A 19,605-nucleotide genomic window follows, 5' to 3' on the forward strand; every position below is an offset into this window, starting at 1 on the left:
GTAATATCTAGGACAAGGAAAGCACCCAAGTGTACATCAACAGATGCATGGATAAAGAAACTGTGATATACACATACATACATGCAGTGGAATATTACTTAGTCATAAAAAAGAAGGAAAATCCTGCCATTTGCAGCAACATGGACAGACTTGGAAGGCATTATGCTAAGTCAAATAAGTCAGATGAAGACAAACGCTGTATGATCTCACACATAAACATGGAATTTAATACATAAATAATAGATAGATAGCTAGACAGATAGATCAATCAATCAACTAACCAAAAGAAGAATGACTTGCCCAAAGTCTCACAGCTGAGGCCTCATCCAGTGTTCTCTTTCTGATGGTGTCTTGAACACACTCAAACATGAGTGACAGAATTAATGTAGCTGTGGCAACACTTTGTACATCTGGCCTAGCCAAGGATGGGAAGGGCTCAAGGGCAACTGACACCCCTAAGAATTGGTTTCAGTTGTTTGGCCTTCATGCTGATCTCTCAAGGGCTAGGACCCAGCTTTTGGAGAGGGCAGTTTGGCTTCTGCTCCAGCAAAAAGCTCTGGACCTCGGTCTAGGCAGCTGCAGGCAGATGAACTTGCTTTCACAATAACATAGGCAGAAAAAAGCAGGGCTCTAGGAGCAAGGGAAAGACTCCCAGTAAAGAAGCCATGCTGTGAAAGTCAACTCCCATCTTATCTCCCTAAGAGCTTCATTTCAAGAAAGGGCCAGTGTGCTTTGGCCTAGCCTAGAGGCCAGCCCTCTTCTCCCCCACAGGTTTTCCTCTAAGGGGAGCAAAGTTTCTCCCATATGCCTGCTTGTCTGCTTAGCAGCCAAAAGCTAGACCAGGGACCAGGAGTTCAGCAAGGGCTTGAGGGCAAGGGTGGAGCTGAAGCTCGACTCCTGGCTGGGCCCTTGTGCCTCCTGCTCCATCCTGCTGTCATCCCTAGAGCCAGCTCCCCTGTGCCAGGAGGTGAAGTGACTACTGTCCTGGGTCTGAGTCTCCTTTGAGCCAGCGGGCTCCTCTTTCCCAGTAAATCTATGTACCTGCCAGTGACTGATAGAGTAATAAAAATAGCTGAGGCACCATGCTAAATGCTTTATGTAGTAGAGTTCTCACATCAGTCCTCTCAATAAGTACCATTATTATCCTTTTATAGGTGAGGAGTGCAAGATGGAGCAATTTATTCATGATCATACAGTTTCTAAATGGTAAAGCCAAGATTCCCACCCAGAGCTCTTGACTTCAAAACTAAGCCTATCCATAGAGGTAAAGAACAGACGTTTGGACTCAGTGGGAGAAGGAGAGGGTGGGATGATTTGAGGGAATAGTATTGAAGCATATACATTACCATATGTAAAATAGATAACGAGTGGGAGTTTGATATATGACATGGAACCCAAAGCTGGTGTTCTGTGACAGCCTGAAGGCGTGGGGTGGGGAGGGAGGTGAGAGGGTGTTTAGGAGGGAGGGGACACATGTATACCTATGGTTGATTCATGTTGATGTATGGCGAAAACTATCACAATATTGTAAAGTAATTATCCTCCAATTAAAATAAATAAATTAATTAAGTCTATCTACTGCAGTACTAAGATACGAGCAGCCCCAGGCAGGCTGCCAAGGAGCCAGAGATGGGGAAGGTCAGTGGCAGCCTCACTCTGACCCCTAGAGTCCTGCATTCTCAAATCCCAAGAGCAAGAGGAAGCTCTTACCCTGGGAACAGAGGCCACTTGGCCCTGAGCAGGGGTTGCCAGAGCAGGTGGCTTAAGCCTGCTCTGAAAATCCAAGGAGGCGCTGGTACAAGCTGAAGTCGTCCATGGCTTCACCATGGGACACCCACACTGGCCAGGTGCTGCTGCTGGCCGCCTGCCGTCTGGCCCCCGCCCCCAGGGAGGCCACGTGGACCCGAGTGTGGAGCAGCCAGACCCTTGCCACCGTCCTCAGCCCCACTCTCATGTCATCTCTCCCACTGGCCCCAGCCCCAGGACCCTGGGACTGGCTGTGAACTCAGCTGTCTGGGGCCCCAACCCCTTGGGAGCCCATCTTTTCCAGGGCTACCTCATTTGTGGACCTGAGAGCAGGGTCACGGTGTGTAGACTCTCCTTTCTCCCATTCATTCCTGGAAAGTTCCAAACACTGGCAGGACTCAGGAGGCTCCAGAGCTGGAAACCTTTCTCATGGAAGGCCCTGGGATGGGGTAGGGGAGAGAACTCCAATTCTGTTATTGGGTGCCCGAGTGACCTTGGCCAGGTCACCTGCCCTCTCTAGGCTTCAGTTTCCATAGTTCAATGAAAGACTTGGACTCAAGGCTTCCTAAGGGCTCACTTGCTCTAATCACCTAGGGGGCTTTGCTGCCTCCAAAGCCTGGGCCTTGGTGTAATTTCCCCTCCACCAGGGCCAGCGAATGCCAGCTGGGTGCCCTCTTCTGCCTGCATCCTCATATCAGCTCTAGCTGAGCTGCCATTGCCATTCTACTTTGGGCTCCTTTTCACTCTGAAGAAGTTTCTTCCCTCCCTGCCAATGCCACTGAATCCCTGCCTGCCTGCCCACTCACGTGTCTGCCAGCACATGAGAAGGAGGCTCCTGGGGTGCTCCCTGAATGAAGAGGAGGATGATATTGCGGAGGCACTCACCCACCTCCACCTTGGGAGGCACTCTTCTGACCAGTTCAGCCCAGGGCACAGCCATCTTTCCTCTAGCATCCTCTGTCCACCTAGCTTCCCCTGTCTACCTAGACTGCCCCCTCCCCCAACACCAGCTAGTGAGAAAAGTGGGAATCGGTGGGGGGGGGGGGCATTTATAGGGAGCACAAAGCTTGTCTTGCCCCAAAGCCCAGGAAATGATGGCCACGTAGTACCACTCCAGGGAGCAGCCAGGTGCTCCCTGGGCAGGGTAGGGAGAGTGCAGAGGGCCCAGCTTTGATCAGCCCGGCTTCATCCTAATGTGGTTTGGGGAAAATCCTGACTCGTTGTAACCTTTTGGGTGAGCACCTGGCAGAGGTTGGTGTCATTTTTAAGGATTTGAGGGGCGTGTGGTCAAGTTGGGAGGGAGATAGGGTTGGAGGGCAGGACAGATGGCTTCTGTTCAGGGGCTCATTCCCTAGCCCCTACCCTGACCCAGGAAGCTCTCACCCATGCAGAAGCCTTCCCATCACCTCTGGGGCTTTGACATCCTTCACGAAAGGCTCCTGGGATCTCAATGGAGGTGAGTGAGTCTGCCTCTGGAGCCATCCTATCCATGGGCTTTTGGCAAACTTCAAGGAAACTCTGCCGGAGCCCCAGTTGCCCCCCTCCCCAGCCCGGGTTTGCATGCATCTCCTTCTCACCCCCACTCAGCTCACCTGAGGAGGACCTGCCCTGGCAGGGTCCAGAGGAGAAGGAAAGAGAGGGTTACTGGAACGAGAGTTGTCATCCTGTGGGGACCCTGGAGTCCTTTTCTCAGCCTGGCTGCCAAGGTGAGAGGGGATACCCCGGGCAGGAACGCGGAAAGTACGGATCCTTCTTCCTGCTCAGGCCGCTCTCGCAGGGAACCTGAGGGGGGCCGGGCTAGGAGTGGCGTGCTCTCTCCCCACTTCTCTCTTCTTTGCCCCGTCCCTCTCAGACAGGGGGCCAGAACTATTCCCCTGGAAGTGATTCTGACACAGATAACCCTACCGGCTCCTGCTCCAGCTCGCCTGGGGCTCCGGAGGGCCTCAGCCTGCCTGCCTGCTGGGGTGCTGAAGGAGATTCTTTTTGGGAAGCAATCACTCTCTAAACCCCGGAGAGTCTTGGAGGAGAAGGGGGAGGGAGACTGTATGAAGATGTTTCCCTCCCTCCCACCTCCCCCTGAGATGCACCCTCCAGAAAGCAGCAATTTAAAGGCACAGTCGCCGGCAGCCGGAGTCGGGTTCAGAGCGAGTCCGTGTGTGTTGTGTGCCGGGGAGGAGCTTGGACTGCCGCTGCAGCCTGGAGAGGGGCCGGAGGTGCTCTGTCCAGCTTCTAACTCTCTGGCTGGAGGAGTGCCTGCGAGCTACCTTGCTTCCCCCGCCTCGCCAGCAGTTTCCCTTTTAGCCTGGAGCCAAGCGGGGGCCAAACTCTAAAGTCTTAATGATTTTTTGTAAGGGGGAGAAACGACCTGAGAGGGTTTAGGCAGAGCCACTGGGTATTCTCCAGGTAACAGTTTCAGGGCTGAGAGGAGGCAAGAAGCAGGAGGGGAAGGGCAGGGGCAGCTTTTCCTCAACTCTCTGGATGGAGACAGGGGGATGACTGATTGCTGGGGAACTTGGGAGTCTTCTCCCTACGTCTGCCTGCCTATCAGTCAGTCTGTCTGCCTGCTTGCTCCATCTCCTTCATCCTTAGGGTTGCACATCCTCTTTCCTGCATACTTCTCTCCCTCAGGTCATCTCTGCTGAGCTTGTGGGCTCTCTGTAGCTCTCTGGAAACCCCCTTTCCCCAGACTGGCTAGGCTGTGAGGAGGAATAGGGCAGAAGCTGGGGCAGGGCAAGCCTGGCACACAGCAGGCTTTGTAAGCTTTGGAAGAGTCAAGGGGACCAAGAGCAATGATCTGGCAACCCCAAAGCTTAGGATGGAGGAGAGAGCTGGGGAGAGTGGACCACCCACCCCTCCTTGCTTCTCATTTGCTTACAGAGTACAGCTGCTTGAACAGATCTTTTCCTGTCAACCCTTCCCCAGACTTGCTCAGCACCACCTGAACCGCTCTGGTCTAGGACTTCTCTGAGGGCCTCACCCACTATCACTTCCTCTCTCACTTTTCTCTGCTTTCTTCCTCCCTCTCTTTCTGAAGCTTTCCTTCATCCACACTCTCTCCATCTCCCTCCCTGTTTCTTTTCTCTGTCTCACCTTCTAGGTCCGTCTCCCCTCTTCTTTCACCCTCGCTTTCTCTCCATTCCCATTTGTTTTCTATCTCAGCTTCCCATTTTCTCACTCTCTCCTTTTTAGCTGTGGCCATGAGAAGCCAAATGTTTTCATGGTTTTTTTTTTTTTGCAGTGGAAACTCTCAGGACAGCTCTTCTGAGTTCTTGAGGGTGTGCTGGGCGGGGGGTGAGGTGGGTGCCACTTTCTTAGGGTCAATACCTGAGCCCCACCAGAGAGGGATGTGTGGAGACTGCGAGCTCTTCTAACAGGATCCATCAGCTACTTAGAGGGATTAAAGACAAGGCTACAATAAGTAGAACTGCATCTCCTTTGTGGCTGTGTTATTATTAAAGAAGAGGAATTTTTAAACAACCAATGAAAAGGAAAGAAGAGGATTTTAAAGATTCCACACTAAAATGTTGATGGGGGACTTGGGCTTTTGGAATTGGGACTGGAAACATTATAAGCCTCCAATCATACCTATATGGCCAGTAAATACAAAATACAAAGTATTAATTTTCCTAAAAATATTTTTAGTGGCTCTTTCACCTGCTTACCCTCCCGCCTTGTTTTCTCTAAGCACCACAACCCCCAGTCCTTGGCTGGGAACCAAGCCTTATAGCACCTCTCAGGGCCGAGCTCCAGGCTAGGATGCTAAGGGGGAATGGGAAGCAGAGGCACTTGCTTCTTTCTTTAACCCACTCCCTCTGACAAGCCTGATCGTGTCATTTCCCCTGCCTCAACTGTTTCCTCTGGCTCTCAAGCTGAAGTTCAGGGAGTGGCATGACCTGGTCTCTCTGCTCCTCCACCGATGCTGCACCAAGCATCCCCTGTCTCTCCAGCATTCAGATTGTTTCACAAATCATTCATCTGCCAGAGCCCTCTTCCCTCCACTCTTATTCTTCTGGACTAGATTTTGATGTCACCCTCTCAAGGAAGACTTCTTGGACTGCTCCTGTCACCCCCTGGGTCTGGGTTAGGAGACCCTCCAATGTGTTCCCACAGGACCCTTGCCTTCCCATTCACGGCATCCATCACACTCGGTTACAGCCACCCGCTTACATGACTCTTTCCCCACTATACACCCCGTGAGCGTCCTCAGGGCAGAGCCACGTGATCTACCCAGTCCCCAGGGCCCAGTCCAGAGCAAGGCACATCCCAGGCCACTAGAGAACCTTTGTGAAGAGGCATCCCAGGCACCCAGAGACACTTCCCCAAGCTGATGCCTCTGTCTCTTTCTCTGTCAAATGAGAATGATAAGCCTGACACACAGAGAGAGGGCTGGCATGAGGTAATCGTAATAAAGTGAAATGAAAAAGCGATTTTCTTTCTCTTGCCCCTTAGTCCTATGGCCTCACTCTCAGTCATCTGGGATTCTTGGCTAATAGAAGGCATAGGCCCCTGGGGACTGGTCCACTGGCCCATTGTCCTGGGTCTCAGCCCCTGCGTGTCCCGTGGGATCCCTGAGTGCTGAGAACACAGCGAGGTCAGCTTCTGGGGAAGAAAGGCTCCCATGAGAGCTTATAGCCATGACCAGGGCTCTGGCTGGCATGTTGAAGGGATACGGCTTTCCAAGGGCGCTGAAAGCTGACTCTTTGGGAGAAGAAGGGAAGCCAGGGAGGCAAGGAACTGGATAAGCTACTCCTAGGAGGTGATAAGAAGCAGGGGAGATGCCCATCCAAGAGTGTGTGTATGTGTGCTCAATTGTGTCTGACTCTTTGCAACCTCATGGTCTATAGCCCACCAGGCTCCTCCAGGCAAGAATCTAGGGGATCTTCCCAACCCGGGGATCGAACCCACATCTCTTACATCGGCAGGTGGATTCTTTACCTCTGTGCAACCTGGAAAGCCTGCCCATCCAAGAATTCCCTCTACTAATAGGAAGCCACACTTTCTGAAGATGGCCTCAGCATTTTCTAATGTGGGAGGGGCACAAAGTTGTGTCCAGCCTTGCCCCCTAAACTTCCTCTCTTGTTATTATTGAACTATGGTGTACATGAATCTGCATGTTCCAGAATGTATTGCCCTCTTTTCCTGTTTTGCAATTGGCAGCCCCATTGGCCATGAGAATTGGCTGGATTGCAGCCTGGAGATGGGGTAGAAGCTACAATAAACAAAATGTTTTTCAGAATGAAAGATACTTATTTCATTCTGAAAAACTACTGAGCTGCTAAAAATAAATCAAGCACATGCTTTTAATAAATGTTTCATTCTGGGAAAGAGTCTGTCACATTTCAGCCTGATGCAAGGAAATTTACAATCGTGCCCTCTTGACAAGGAGGCTTCTGAAATCTCAGTCTGAGGAACTGCATGTCTGCGTGGGGATGGGTGTCATCTGATGAATTCAGTGACTTCTAGGGCTTAATTTTGGCGGCAGAATTGGAGAGTCATTTGGCATCCCTTCCTGGGCCCAACTTGCCCATCTCACCACCTATCCCACTTACTGAAGTAGAAAGTGGCCTTTACTCAAAAGCGGGGGCTCAACTTTGGGTGCTGAGGGAGCGCTGCCAGCCGAGGCAGCATGCCTTCACATCCTTCAGACTCAAGGAGACAGGCATAGTGTGTGTGAGTAATGGCGATGGGAGTTTCACAGGCCTCAGTTCAGCTGGAGGAAGGAAGAAGAAAGAACAAAAGAACAGATGTATTAGACATGTTCAGTGCTCTTGTCCTAAGACTTTGGAGAGTGACCAGTTTAAGTCCAGTATTTACAAGATTAGCTTTCCTTCTTTTATATTTCTGGCACAGGCTTTGCAGACAAAGCCTGGGGTATCTGCACTTGGGGGAACCTGTGGAGGGAATGACTGAGCTCCTCTCAGTCCTCAGAGACAAGAGGAATCAGCACCAGGATAGCATAGTGAACAATGGTCTTACCTCTGTCACTAGCTTTCTGTCCAGTGTCTAAGGAACAACAGAGAAATGGGGCTCCAGGCGGGGACAGTGTATTGACCACCATCCTGATAGGCACCATTTTCCCCTGCTGGACTCTCAGCGTCATTACTTATCCCACTGGCCACTTGAGAACAATTCACTAGGCATGCAGGAGTGTTGCATTAAGGTTTGCCCAGAGCTTGCATTGACTCTCCTTGTCTCGTGGCTCTTGAACGTTCTTTTTCAAGGGTAATAGGACCATGTCACACCTCTTTTCAAAAGTAAGTTGGTTATTTGCTGGTGACTGTGTTCGTGAAAATCTTATTTCACTCATTTGGGGATTGTGATCATCCATGATGTGTAAAGGGTGAAGCCTTTATATGACATAAAAGCCACAGAACTTGGAAAGATGAATAAACATCTACTGCATGGTATGGATTGTGCTCCCACAAATCATGCATGCACTTCAATATTTGTTGAGCGTGCATCAAATGCCAGATACTAGGTGCTGTAGATACAACAGTGAACAACGCCGACGAGGTCCATGCTCCTGTGTAGCTTAAGTTCCAGTAGTGTAATGATGTAATTGCCTCTCGAAGAAGGTTCTGTGCATGGGTCTTCAGCAATGCCCTACCTAGGGCTTGAGAACCTCTGGAAGCATTTGAGCTGAGCATTTATTATATGACCTAGAAAAAAAAAAGAAATGTCTATTTACTTATTTACAAAAGAAAAACAGACATAGAAAACAAATTTATGGTTACTACAAGGGAAATGGGGTAGAGGGAGGAGTAAATTAGGTAAATTAGGAGTTTGGGATTAACATATATACAATACTATGTATAAAATAGATAATCAAAGAAAATAGAAAACCAACAAAGACATACTGTATAGCATAGGGAACTATACCCAATATTTTGTAGTAATCTATAAGGGGAAAGAATCTAAGAAGGAATGTATCTATACATCTGCATATATATGTGTGTGCACGCGTGCCTAGTCCCTTCAGTCCTGTCCGACTCTCTGTGATCCCATGGACTGTAGCCTGCCAGGCTTCTCTGTCCATGGAATTCTCCAGGCAAGAATACTGGAGTGGGTTGCCATGCCCTCCTCCAGGGGATCTTCCTGACCCAGGGATCAAACCCGTGTATCCTGTGGTTTCTGCATTGCAGGTGGATTTTTTCCTGCTGAGTCACCTGGGAAGCCTCCATATGTATATATACATATGAATCACTGTACTGTATACCTGAGGCTAACATGATATAAATCAACTATACTTCAATTTTACGAAGAAGAGAGACTGACGGACTCATGTTGATGTGTGGCAGAAACAAACACAATATTGTAAAGCAATTATCCTTCAATTAAAAATAAATAAAATGAAAAAAAGAGAGATGACTTTTCAGCAGACAGGCATGAGTTTCATTTCCATGTATTCCAGAATCTGTCTGCTAGTCACATCACAACAGATCATCACCTGCTAGACACCCTCCCAAGAAGCTTTTCCTCCAATAATCCAACCCTAAACAGAATATACATGTCTGGGTCGATTTGAGTCACTCTGGTGGTGCATATATATTTGTCTGTGACTGCTAATAAGAACCTTCCTCACTAGGATATTTAGGGGGATTAAGGGTACTCTTAGCACTGTTGCTGTTATGCTTCTCTAAGTTGTCTTCAGTTACTCAGGCTTCATTCTCTGTCTCTCTCTCTGCTCTCTTCCTCTCTCTCTCTCTTCTGTCTTTGTTTTTTCTTTCTGTCTTTCTTTCAGTTTGTCTTTCTGTCTGTCCTCCAGTCTTTTTTTTTTTTTTTTGATTTTCCCATGCCTAGATGGCATATTCAAAAGCAGAGACATTACTTTGCCAACAAACATCCGTCTAGTCAAGGCTATGGTTTTTCCTGTGATCATGTATGGATGTGAGAGTTGGACTATGAAGAAGGCTGAGTGCCGAAGAATTGATGCTCTTGAACTGTGGTGTTGGAGAAGACTCTTGAGAGTCCCTTGGACTGCAAGGAGGTCCAACCAATCTATTCTGAAGGAGATCAGCCCTGAGATTTCTTTGGAAGGAAAGATGCTGAAGCTGAAACTCCAGTACTTTGGCCACCTCATACGAAGAGTTGACTCATTGCAAAAGACTCTGATGCTGGGAGGGATTGGGGGCAGGAGGAGAAGGGGACAACAGAGGATGAGATGGCTGGATGGCATCACTGACTCGATGGACATGAGTCTGAGTGAGCTCCGGGAGTTGGTGATGGACAGGGAGGCCTAGTGTGCTGCGATTCATGGGGTTGCAAAGAGTCGGACAGGACTGAGTGACTGAACTGAACTGAACTGAACTGATAAATAAATTCAATGTCTGCTGCAATAGGATACTGGACACTGGAGTAAGGAAGAATTTAACTGCTGACTGTACATAGAAATATGCAGAATTTGCATTAATGAAACTAAGCACATAGTTATAGTTAGATTAGCCAATTTTATATGACAAAGAGTAGAATTTTACATTAGAAAAGATACACTAGTTTAATTGCACACTCTTATAGTCTTCATCATCTGAATATACACACGTCTATGTATGCACACACAACACTTCTTGATAGTCTTGAAGATGATGCCTTGCTGACAGCAACTGTCATCCAAAAGTGTGACCGTGCAGTGTGATGAAGTTGGGATGTGGTGAGTAGTCCTTTCCTTCCTGAGTGCAAGTGGATCTTGTTCTTTTATTTATGGCTGTGGTTTCTTCATATATTGCACTAATGAAGCCCTTTTCACCACAGTCACTTATACAGAAAAATTGGAATCCCTTGTTAAGGTGCTAAATTGAACCAATTCTCTGTTTACGGAGTGGGTTAATTCATTTTTGTGAAAGTTATGCAACATATGGCCCAAAGCGACAGATCCTAATCAATGACAGGTGCTTGCAAAGAGTCACCCGAGCTGCTAATCAGACAAGAAACCTCAGCAGGTCACACACACCAGCTTTTGCTGTCACCCTCTCCTGCAAGGTCAGCAACATAATCTTCCAACACCGAGAGAGCATGGCTTTGAGAACTCTGACTTCTTTTTCCTGCCCATTGTCAGTTTCTTGCTGTAACCTTCACATTGCCTTTCTACCATCCCACGTGTTCTATAATCCCCTCACTTTCCACAGGGGTGTGCCCACTGCTGAGTCAAAGGCAGGTGCTGTTTCACAACTGCAAACCCAGTACAACCAGCCTCAATTATGGTCTGGTTTCAGGAGAGACAAATAGGATGCTGAGGTCTTGACATTTTCAGGCAAGCAGTGGCACGGAGCCAGGGAAGTCTGCTCAGCTGCATCACCTTAAGCAAAAACATTTGGGAGACCAACTCATTTTCCATGTACAGAACCAGGTCTATGAAATGGTAGTATAGAGTACACGAGGACTGTTTAGAAGGCCCACTGAGTAGGGACAAATATTTTCACTCTTCAGAGAAGCATCTAGGAGGAAACTGGAAGCACAGGCAGGGAGCTCAGCTCATTTTGAGCTACCAGAGGAAGAGAATTTGAAGTGGCTCTCTTTTGATGGCTTAGATTCCATCCAAGCCCAAGCAAGCAGTCAGAATATTACCAGATAAAGTGAAACTAACAAGATACTCCTCACATCATAGAACAAATCCGGGAGAAGCTGTTAATCAGTGCTAAGAAGGGCAGTGCCTGTGGCAAAACTGCTCCACCATAGACTCTAATGATGCCAAAGGGCCCTCCTCCTCCCCTTACTCTGAGAGAATTCTCTGATCTCCATGGAGACTTTAAAGGGATTCTAGTTACTCTGTAGAGAAATTTCTGGCATTAAAAGTGCTACCAACTTGTCAGAGGCAGAGAAGATTTTTTTTGTTACAAGTTGGTGAGATTCATAACTATTATTAGAGACATTTCACTGTCTTTAACTCTTTGTTTCAATTTGATATGCTATGATTGCTTCTTCCTAGATCCATGCTACAGATGGGCAAATAAAGACCCGCAACACAGTTCATGTCTTCACTGTACCTCTACTCTCATCCCACTTCCAGTTTTTAAACATAAAGATATTAGGTTTACAAGTTGGTGAAACTCAAGCCAACCAATAAGATAGACTAAAGCAGAGATGAAACTAGGCTTCTTTTTGCAGTTAGCATCCAGGAAATGTTTAGATGTCTCTCTCATATCCAATTCTGTATTCAGACTCTGGCCTATCCACTGCTCTGTACTTGCTCAGATCTCTACTTACCTGCGAGTCCAGAGTGTCTTGCAGAGATCAACTGAAGTCCACTGATCCCAAGCGAGGATTAGGGTAGGCCTCTTCATTTTAAGAAAGGGGGAATAGGAAGTAAAGAATCATTGATTCATCATGCTTGGTTCTGCCATGCAGATCCCCCTGTTTTCAGGGGTTGAGTGCAGAGTGAAGAAAGGACAGCATCCTGCCTTCCTATGAATCAAAGGCCACTCTGGAGGCTTTTGAAGGAAGAAATTGCACTTTCTCCAGCCTAAATTCCGGCGAGCTTGGCTGTGGAATAGGCCTTTTTTTTTCCCCCGAAAGGTCAAACAAGTTGGTCACAAAGCCAAGAGTCAAAGTCAGGCATGCTTTCCCCCAACTGACTGCTCTAGTCAAGTGAGAACAAACTAGATCCTTAGAACATTCAGGTGCAGTCTATAATCAATACTTCTGTCCAATCAAACTTTGTTGTGGTTAGTGGTGAAGTTGCCTCCACCCTAGTAAAGACAGATTTTTATCCATCAAATGAATCATGGCTGCAACTAACGTGTGTGTGTGTGTGCGTGTGTGTGTGTGTGTATTCAGTTGCTCAGTCATGTCAGACTCTTTGTGACCCCATGGACTGTAGCTCACCAGGCTCCTTTGTCCTTGGCATTCTCCAGGCAAGAATATGGGAATGGGTTGCCATGCCTTCCTCCAGGGGATCTTCCTGACCCGGGGATTAAATTCATGCCTCTTTTGTCTCCTGCATTGGCAGGCAGGTTCTTTACTGCTAGTGCCACCTAGGAATCCCCTGCTGCTGCTAAGTCACTTCAGTCGTGTCTGACTCTGTGCGACCCCATAAACGGCAGCCCACAAGGCTCTGCCGTCCCTGGGATTCTCCAGGCAAGAACACTGGAGTGGGTTGCCATTTCCTTCTCCAATGCATGAAAGTGAAAAGTGAAAGTGAAGTCTCTCAGTCATATCCGACTCTTAGCGACCCCATGGACTGCAGCCCACCAGGCTCCTCCATCCATGGGATTTTCCAGGCAAGAGTACTCCCTAGTTGACTCTAAAGTTGCCTCTATCATCTTTGTGCGGAAGCTTGGCCCAGCCAGCTATTTGGTTTAGAGCTTGGAGTGGATCTCACAAACTCTGGCTCCCGAGAATTGTTCCCCATCACATTCTTGCCTTCTACTGGAAGCTCAGACCATTTCTCTGCTTTGTGCTCTGTGCTTTCTGATGTTTTCCTCTGGCCCTCTCCACAAGGTACATGTGTGTACACCTACCCTCTTCCCTGTACCTCGTAGCCATGAGTCGTCCTGACCAAGCACAGGCCAAGGCAAGATGTCTTCCTGAGTTGCTACTCTGCTGTAAAGGCTCAGCAACAGGGCCAAGGGAGTCCCTTTAATTAAGCCACAAGTCAGCTAAATTATGCACACCCGAGTTTCTTTCTCCACTGTTTACTCAGTAACTCATTGTCTTCCAAAAAACAACAACAAAAAAAACAAAACCAAAAAAAAATACAGAAAGGAGGTAAGAAATGAGAGACAGAAAGAGGAGAGAGAAAGAGAGTGAAACAAAATGATTGGATTTCCTTAGAATTTCTTGGCATCCTGCTCCCCCCTCACCCAAAGCATTTCTTTAATCCCTGTTCTATAGGGTCAGCTTCCCTTGCAAGCCTGGGCAGACAAGGTCCCACTCTAATAATGATAAAAATAATGTTGCCTCAGCAGCATCTTTATACAGAGACCTCATCACTGTAGAAGATTGGTGTCAGATCGAAACGCTGTGTTCTACAAAGGCTTGGGTCTCTTCTTTGACCACAGGATCTGGAAAGGGGAAGCTGTGCACTTCAAGATACAAATAGGTGATACCATGGGCAGCCTTGGGGATCCTTGATTTGAGAGTGCCCACTCCTAAGAGAGTTGGTATGGGTCCAAGAATCTTCTTTTGGGCTTCCCAGGGTGCTGGCGGTAAAGAACCCATCTGCCAATGCAGGAGACATAAGAGATGTGGGTTCAGTCCCTGGGCTGGAAGATCCCCTGGATGAGGGTATGGCAACCCACTCCAATATTCTTGCCTGGAGGACCCCATGGACAGAGGAGCCTGGAGGGTTAGAGTCCATGGGGTCACACAGAGTTGAACACTACTTAAGTGATTTTAGCACATATCCAGCATCCCTGGACCCATCCCATCTGTGGTAGAGTTCAGTACCATACCCCTTTGTTTCAGTGGAACTTTCCCGTGTAGAAGTGATTTTGCCTCTACAAGGTTGACTGCTCTCGTGTCAGACGCTTCCAGAGCCATAATTTTTGTTAACTCACAAGTATTATTATTCCCAGAAACAGGCTCAGAGATGACAAGTGGAGAGCCAGGCCTCTTCCACAGAGCTCCTAGCACCAGACAGTCTTTCCACAACAATACAGAGGCCTATGGATAGGCTGAGTAGACACTGGTTCATGGGAAATATTAGCTAAATGTGTTGGATGAATGAAAAAAGTGTTACTCAGCTCCCTTGTCCTTTTGTTACCAAAAGAGTGTGTGGGATCTGGCTGCTCGTCGCTCAAAGGCCAATAAACAGGACAGGCTGGTGGAAAGGAAAGTTTGCTTTATTTCAGATGCTGGCAACTCTGCAACTGGGTGGGGGGAGGGTGGCAGACATTTGTCCAAAGGCCGACCCCCACCCCCCACCCCAGGGTGCTGCATGCAGAAACAGCGCAACTCTGACAGTCATCTTCAAATTGGTCATCAGTAGTCCGACCAGCATCATCTTGACGGTCTTAGGTACAGTTAATTTTCAGTTCCAGGGTCCATTTGTTCCCATTTCTTTGAGACCTGTTCTCAGAATTGTGGCAGCTCATGTCCTGGGTACAGTCTGGTCATCATATAGTTAGCTTCTCTACCTGGGGTTTCAGTATCTGTAAGACAACTCACAGGATGTGGCTCAGAATATTATCTATAGCCCTTGAGAAAGAACTATATCCTTGACTATGCTTAATGACTACATAACTATTATTTAGTCTCCTTTCACTGTTTTCCTTTGTTTCCACACTTCTCACCTCTGTGATTAAACTTTTTGTTCGACAAAAGTTTTCCACAGACAAAAGGCAGACAGAGGTCATGGTGGGGATATGGGTGGCAAGGACCGTAGGGTCCTGCTCCATTTCACTTTCTGCCACACGTGCTCCCTTGGATCTAAGCAGATTCAAGGGAGCAGATACTGTTACCCAGGACCTTTTTATTGACCACTCCCTCCAAATAATGCTGATTAGAGGGCATACCTGGATTCCCATTCCTATTCAGTGAATCAGGACAGAATCTTCTTCCCCAAACAGTTTCTGAAAGTCATTGTGAAAAGAGCAGCTTTTTGGCATTAGATGCTTGCATGCTAAGCCTCTTCAGTTGTGTCCGACTCTGTGCGACTCTATGGACTGTAGCCTGCCAGGCTCCTCTGTCCATGGAGATTCTCCAGGCAAGAATACTGGAGTGGGTTGGCATGCCCCCCTCTAGGGATCTTCCCGACTCAGGGGTTGAACCCATGTCTTTTATGTCTCCTGCACTGGCAGTCGGGTCCTTTACCAGTAGCACCACCTGACTGACTAGGTTTAAATCCTAGCTCTATCACTTACTAGCTGTGTGACCCTCTACAAGTGACTTAACCAGCCTAAACCTCTGTTTCCTCATCTGCTAAGTGAGAAAATAAACAAAACCTGCGCCATCAGGGTTGTCATGAAGATTAAATGTGATAATAGACTCTAGCCAAGAGCCAGACACATAGGCAGCACTAGGTAAGCTATTATTATTCTTGGCCCTGGAGCCCTTTTGTTCCTTTATTTGTTCTGTGGGCTGAAGTGGTTTTGCTGCACTGTGCCCCTTCAGCTGGGGGTACCAGAACAGAGTAGGTGGGCTTTGGAGGGAGTACCATCTAGCCCTCACCCATAGCAAAGACTAGTGCTTGCTAGGGAGTTAGAACTGCAGCTGATAAAATATTCTGGATGAGGGTTTAGGTTAGAAATATTCCTTGGAGGTGGGGGAACAGGAAGTTGTGAGGACAGACGGAATAAATCAGAGAAGACAGACAGGAGGGGAGGGGAAGCTGGTGAGAGAGGGGAAGAAAAGGTTTGGTACAGACAGGGAGGGCCTGGAGAGCCAGGGAAAAGCTAACTTGCTACTGGAACATTAAGCACAAATGAGGGGAAATAAAATTAACATCTTTATTGAAAAGAAAAACAAGGAAGTAAGAAATATTCCTGTTTGGGGAAATCTTGTATAGAAAGGAGCAGGTGCTGGGGGCTTTTGGAGGCTAGTTGCCATGGTGATGCTATATGTCTTCTTTTCAATTACTCTGTGAATCTGGCAGCTGATAGCTTCTTTCTGCTCTAGATTCTAAGTCCAGGGCTTAGCCTTTGGTGCAGCTTTGGTATTTCCATCTCCAAAATTTTGGATATGCTGTGGGACCTGCTGGCTTGTCATTCCTTCTTTTGGAAATGATACTTGTCCAGAAGAAAAAAAGGAGTGAGGGTGTACCCTGGGGAATGGAGGGACAAGTATGCTGTGCAGCTCTTTTCAGAGAGATAAGAAGGCAGGATTAGCATGTTAGGGAGCATTTTGGCCAGATATGGGGGGGGAATCTCTTATTCTAATGACTCCTTCTTTTCCAAGATAAATCTAGGAGGGCTTCTCTCTAAGAAGATAAGGTGATCAACCACCCTGGTTTGCTGACACTGAGGAGTTTCCTGGTACATGGAACTTTCAATTATGTAACAAGGAGAGTCCCAGTAAACTGGGACATGTGGGAGCCCTGAGAAAAAGCCCATTAGAAAGTCCAAGATAAAGGCAGCCGTTAGAGCCTGGCAGGAACCGTAGAAGGCTCTTGAGAGAGTCACTTTTAACCCAGGCTCGTAAATATAGACAATAATTCAATCATTTTGTTTTTGCCACCAAACTATCTCCCCCATGCTCTAGAATGTAAAGAGATTCTCCAAGTCCAATATACTTAGAACCACCTGGAGACCTTATTAAAAATGCAAATACTTGAGCCCACCATGACCTGCTAAATTCAGGTCTCTTTCTCTTGGACTCTGAGGCCCATGGTCTGAGGGCTCGGTGTTGAAAAGCCTCGGTGGTAGCAGTCAGAGAGTTTGTTTGTCAAGTGAAAGTCAATGGGCATCCAGAACCCAGAGCCTGACCCACCAAGGCAAAGGGCTTGGAAACACCCTGGCCCAGGGCAGGGACACAGTCGGCCCTCCTTCATCCTCTCCCCTCAGTCATTGCCTGCCTGGTGCCTTCTCTCCCTTGGGGTCAGGCCTAAGCATCACCTCTTTGGACTTCTTTCCTGGCTTCCTACTCTTACAGGCTTTCAGAACACCTCTCTATTTCTTTCTGTTTCTCCCAATCTGTAATCTCACATCCATCTGTGCGGCTCCTCATAAAGCCCCTCCCCTCCCCTGAATAGACTGTAAGCTCCCTTAGGTCCAGGCCTGTGTTGTTCTCATTGCTGAGTTCCCACAGAACCCTGTACAGGGCCAGGCACAGGATAAGTGGCAGCTATATCTTTGGAGATGAATGCATGGATGAATGGATGGATGGATGGGTGGATGGATGGATAGATGGGTGGATGGGTGAGTGGATGGATGGGTGGATGGGTGGATGGACGCATGGATGGATAGATAAGTGGATGGGTAGATAGATGGGTGGATGGGTGAATGGTGAATTGAAGGATAGATGGGTACATGGATAGATGAGTGGGTGGATGGGTAGATAGGTGAGTAGAGGGAAGAATGGATGGACGAATGGTGGCTGGATGGAAGGATGGGTGGATGGATGGGTCGATGGATAGATGGGTGGATGGATGGATGGGTAGATGGATAGATGGGTGGATGGATGGATGAGTGGAGAGATGGAAGGATGGAAGGATGAGTTGGTACATGGAAGGATGGGTGGAGAGATGGAAGGGTGGATGGATGGGTGGATGGATGGGGAGGCACTGGGGGCAGCCCCAGCTTGGACAACAGTGCTGAGTGGCAAACCTCTGTGGGGCCAGTCCTGGCTGCCCTATTGACCAGGTTGCTCATGATACCATTAATGGCTTGAAGCACAGGCCCTTTCTCTGTAGGTTCCCAAATCTTGGCAGAATCATAGGTGATTCCCCAAATGGAAAGCAAACCAAAGCCAAGGCATCCTGGTCTGGGGTAAGAGGTCAAGGGAAGCTGCACATTTCTGGCTGGTTGTCTGAATATCCAGAGGGCAGGGGAGGAGAGGCCTGGATTTGCTGACCTCTTGCCCTGGCCCTGGCCTCCCTTGCTGTGGCTCCCTGGGGGTGGGCACAGAGCAAGGGCAGAATTCACCACCTCAAAATATATCTCTTTGGCATAAGGATTACTTTAGGCTGGTTATTTTTAAGGAACAGCAGAGCTAGGAAAGCTCTGGAAACCTAGTAGAAGTTACCATGTTGTAAGAAACATTTACATTTATCAGGGAAATCTCCATTTGGAGGGAGTCCCTTCCTGGACCAGGAAGAGAAGGATGGCTTAATCTCAAGCAACTCTTATCAGTGGAGAAGACAGCAACTGTTAAATATGCATGACAATCTTATCCTTGTTCCCTGAGCTTTTCCTGAAAACCTCCCATCACTGGCTTTCCCCACTCCCTCATCATCTTCTTTTGTTTTAGCTGGCGATGGTATATAAGTTGGAGGCTTAGACCATTTTGGGGAGTCACTCAATTTTCCTGGGTCTCTCCCGCGAATGCAGGAGGTACATAGGTTACTAAGAGTCTGCTTGTTTTTCTCCTGTTAATCTGTCTTTTACTACAGGGCCAGAGGCCTCAGGGAACCAGATGTGAAGAACTGACTCACTGGAAAACACCCTGATGCTGGGGAAGACTGAAGGCAGGAGGAGAAGGGGGTGACAGAAGATGAGATGGTTGGATGGCATCACTGACTCGATGGACATGAGTTTGAGCAAGCTCTGGGAGATGGTAATGGACAGGGAAGCCTGGTGTGCTGCAGCCCATGGGATCACAGAGTCAGACATGACTGAGCGACTTAACTGAAGTGACCTGAGGGGCTTCAGTCAAGAATCTAGAAGGATAGAGAGGAAATTATTTTTCCTCCTTCACAGTCCTTACTCTATCCCATGTAAAGTCATGGGCAAATGTCCTGGAAGCCTGGGAGCACTGGTCTCCACCACAGGGTTCCCCAGGATGCCTCAAAATGAGGAGGGCCACACGAAGGTTTGCAGAACATCACACGTGATGTGCCTCCATCTTCTTCTGAAGGGCTGGCCCAGGCCACCTGCAAACCATGCCTCCTCACCACCAGAATGACATGTTCCCTCTGGAACGAAGAGCCAGGTCCCAGTGACTTGAAGAGATCAGACTCTGGAGAACGAGGACCTCTGATGAGATGCACGTAGCAACCCTCTCTGAGTGCCTCTCAAGGCTGTGTGCTGGCTGCTGTGCAGTTTGCAGCAATCTTTTGAGGCGGGCACTATTTGTTGTCCCCATTTTACAGGCAAGAGGACTGAGGCTTTGTCAGGCTAAATGGCTTTGTCACTGTCACATACAGAGCTGAGATGTGAACCCGGGCAGCCTGGCTCCAGAGCCTGTGCCCCGATCACCGCACCGTGTGTGCTGCCTCCCTTGCACCAGTGAAAACGCAGACACAGAAAAGCCAAGTGGTGTGCCCAGTCA

Source organism: Ovis canadensis, chromosome X (assembly GCF_042477335.2).
Source record: "Ovis canadensis isolate MfBH-ARS-UI-01 breed Bighorn chromosome X, ARS-UI_OviCan_v2, whole genome shotgun sequence".
Taxonomy (NCBI): Eukaryota; Metazoa; Chordata; class Mammalia; order Artiodactyla; family Bovidae; genus Ovis; species Ovis canadensis.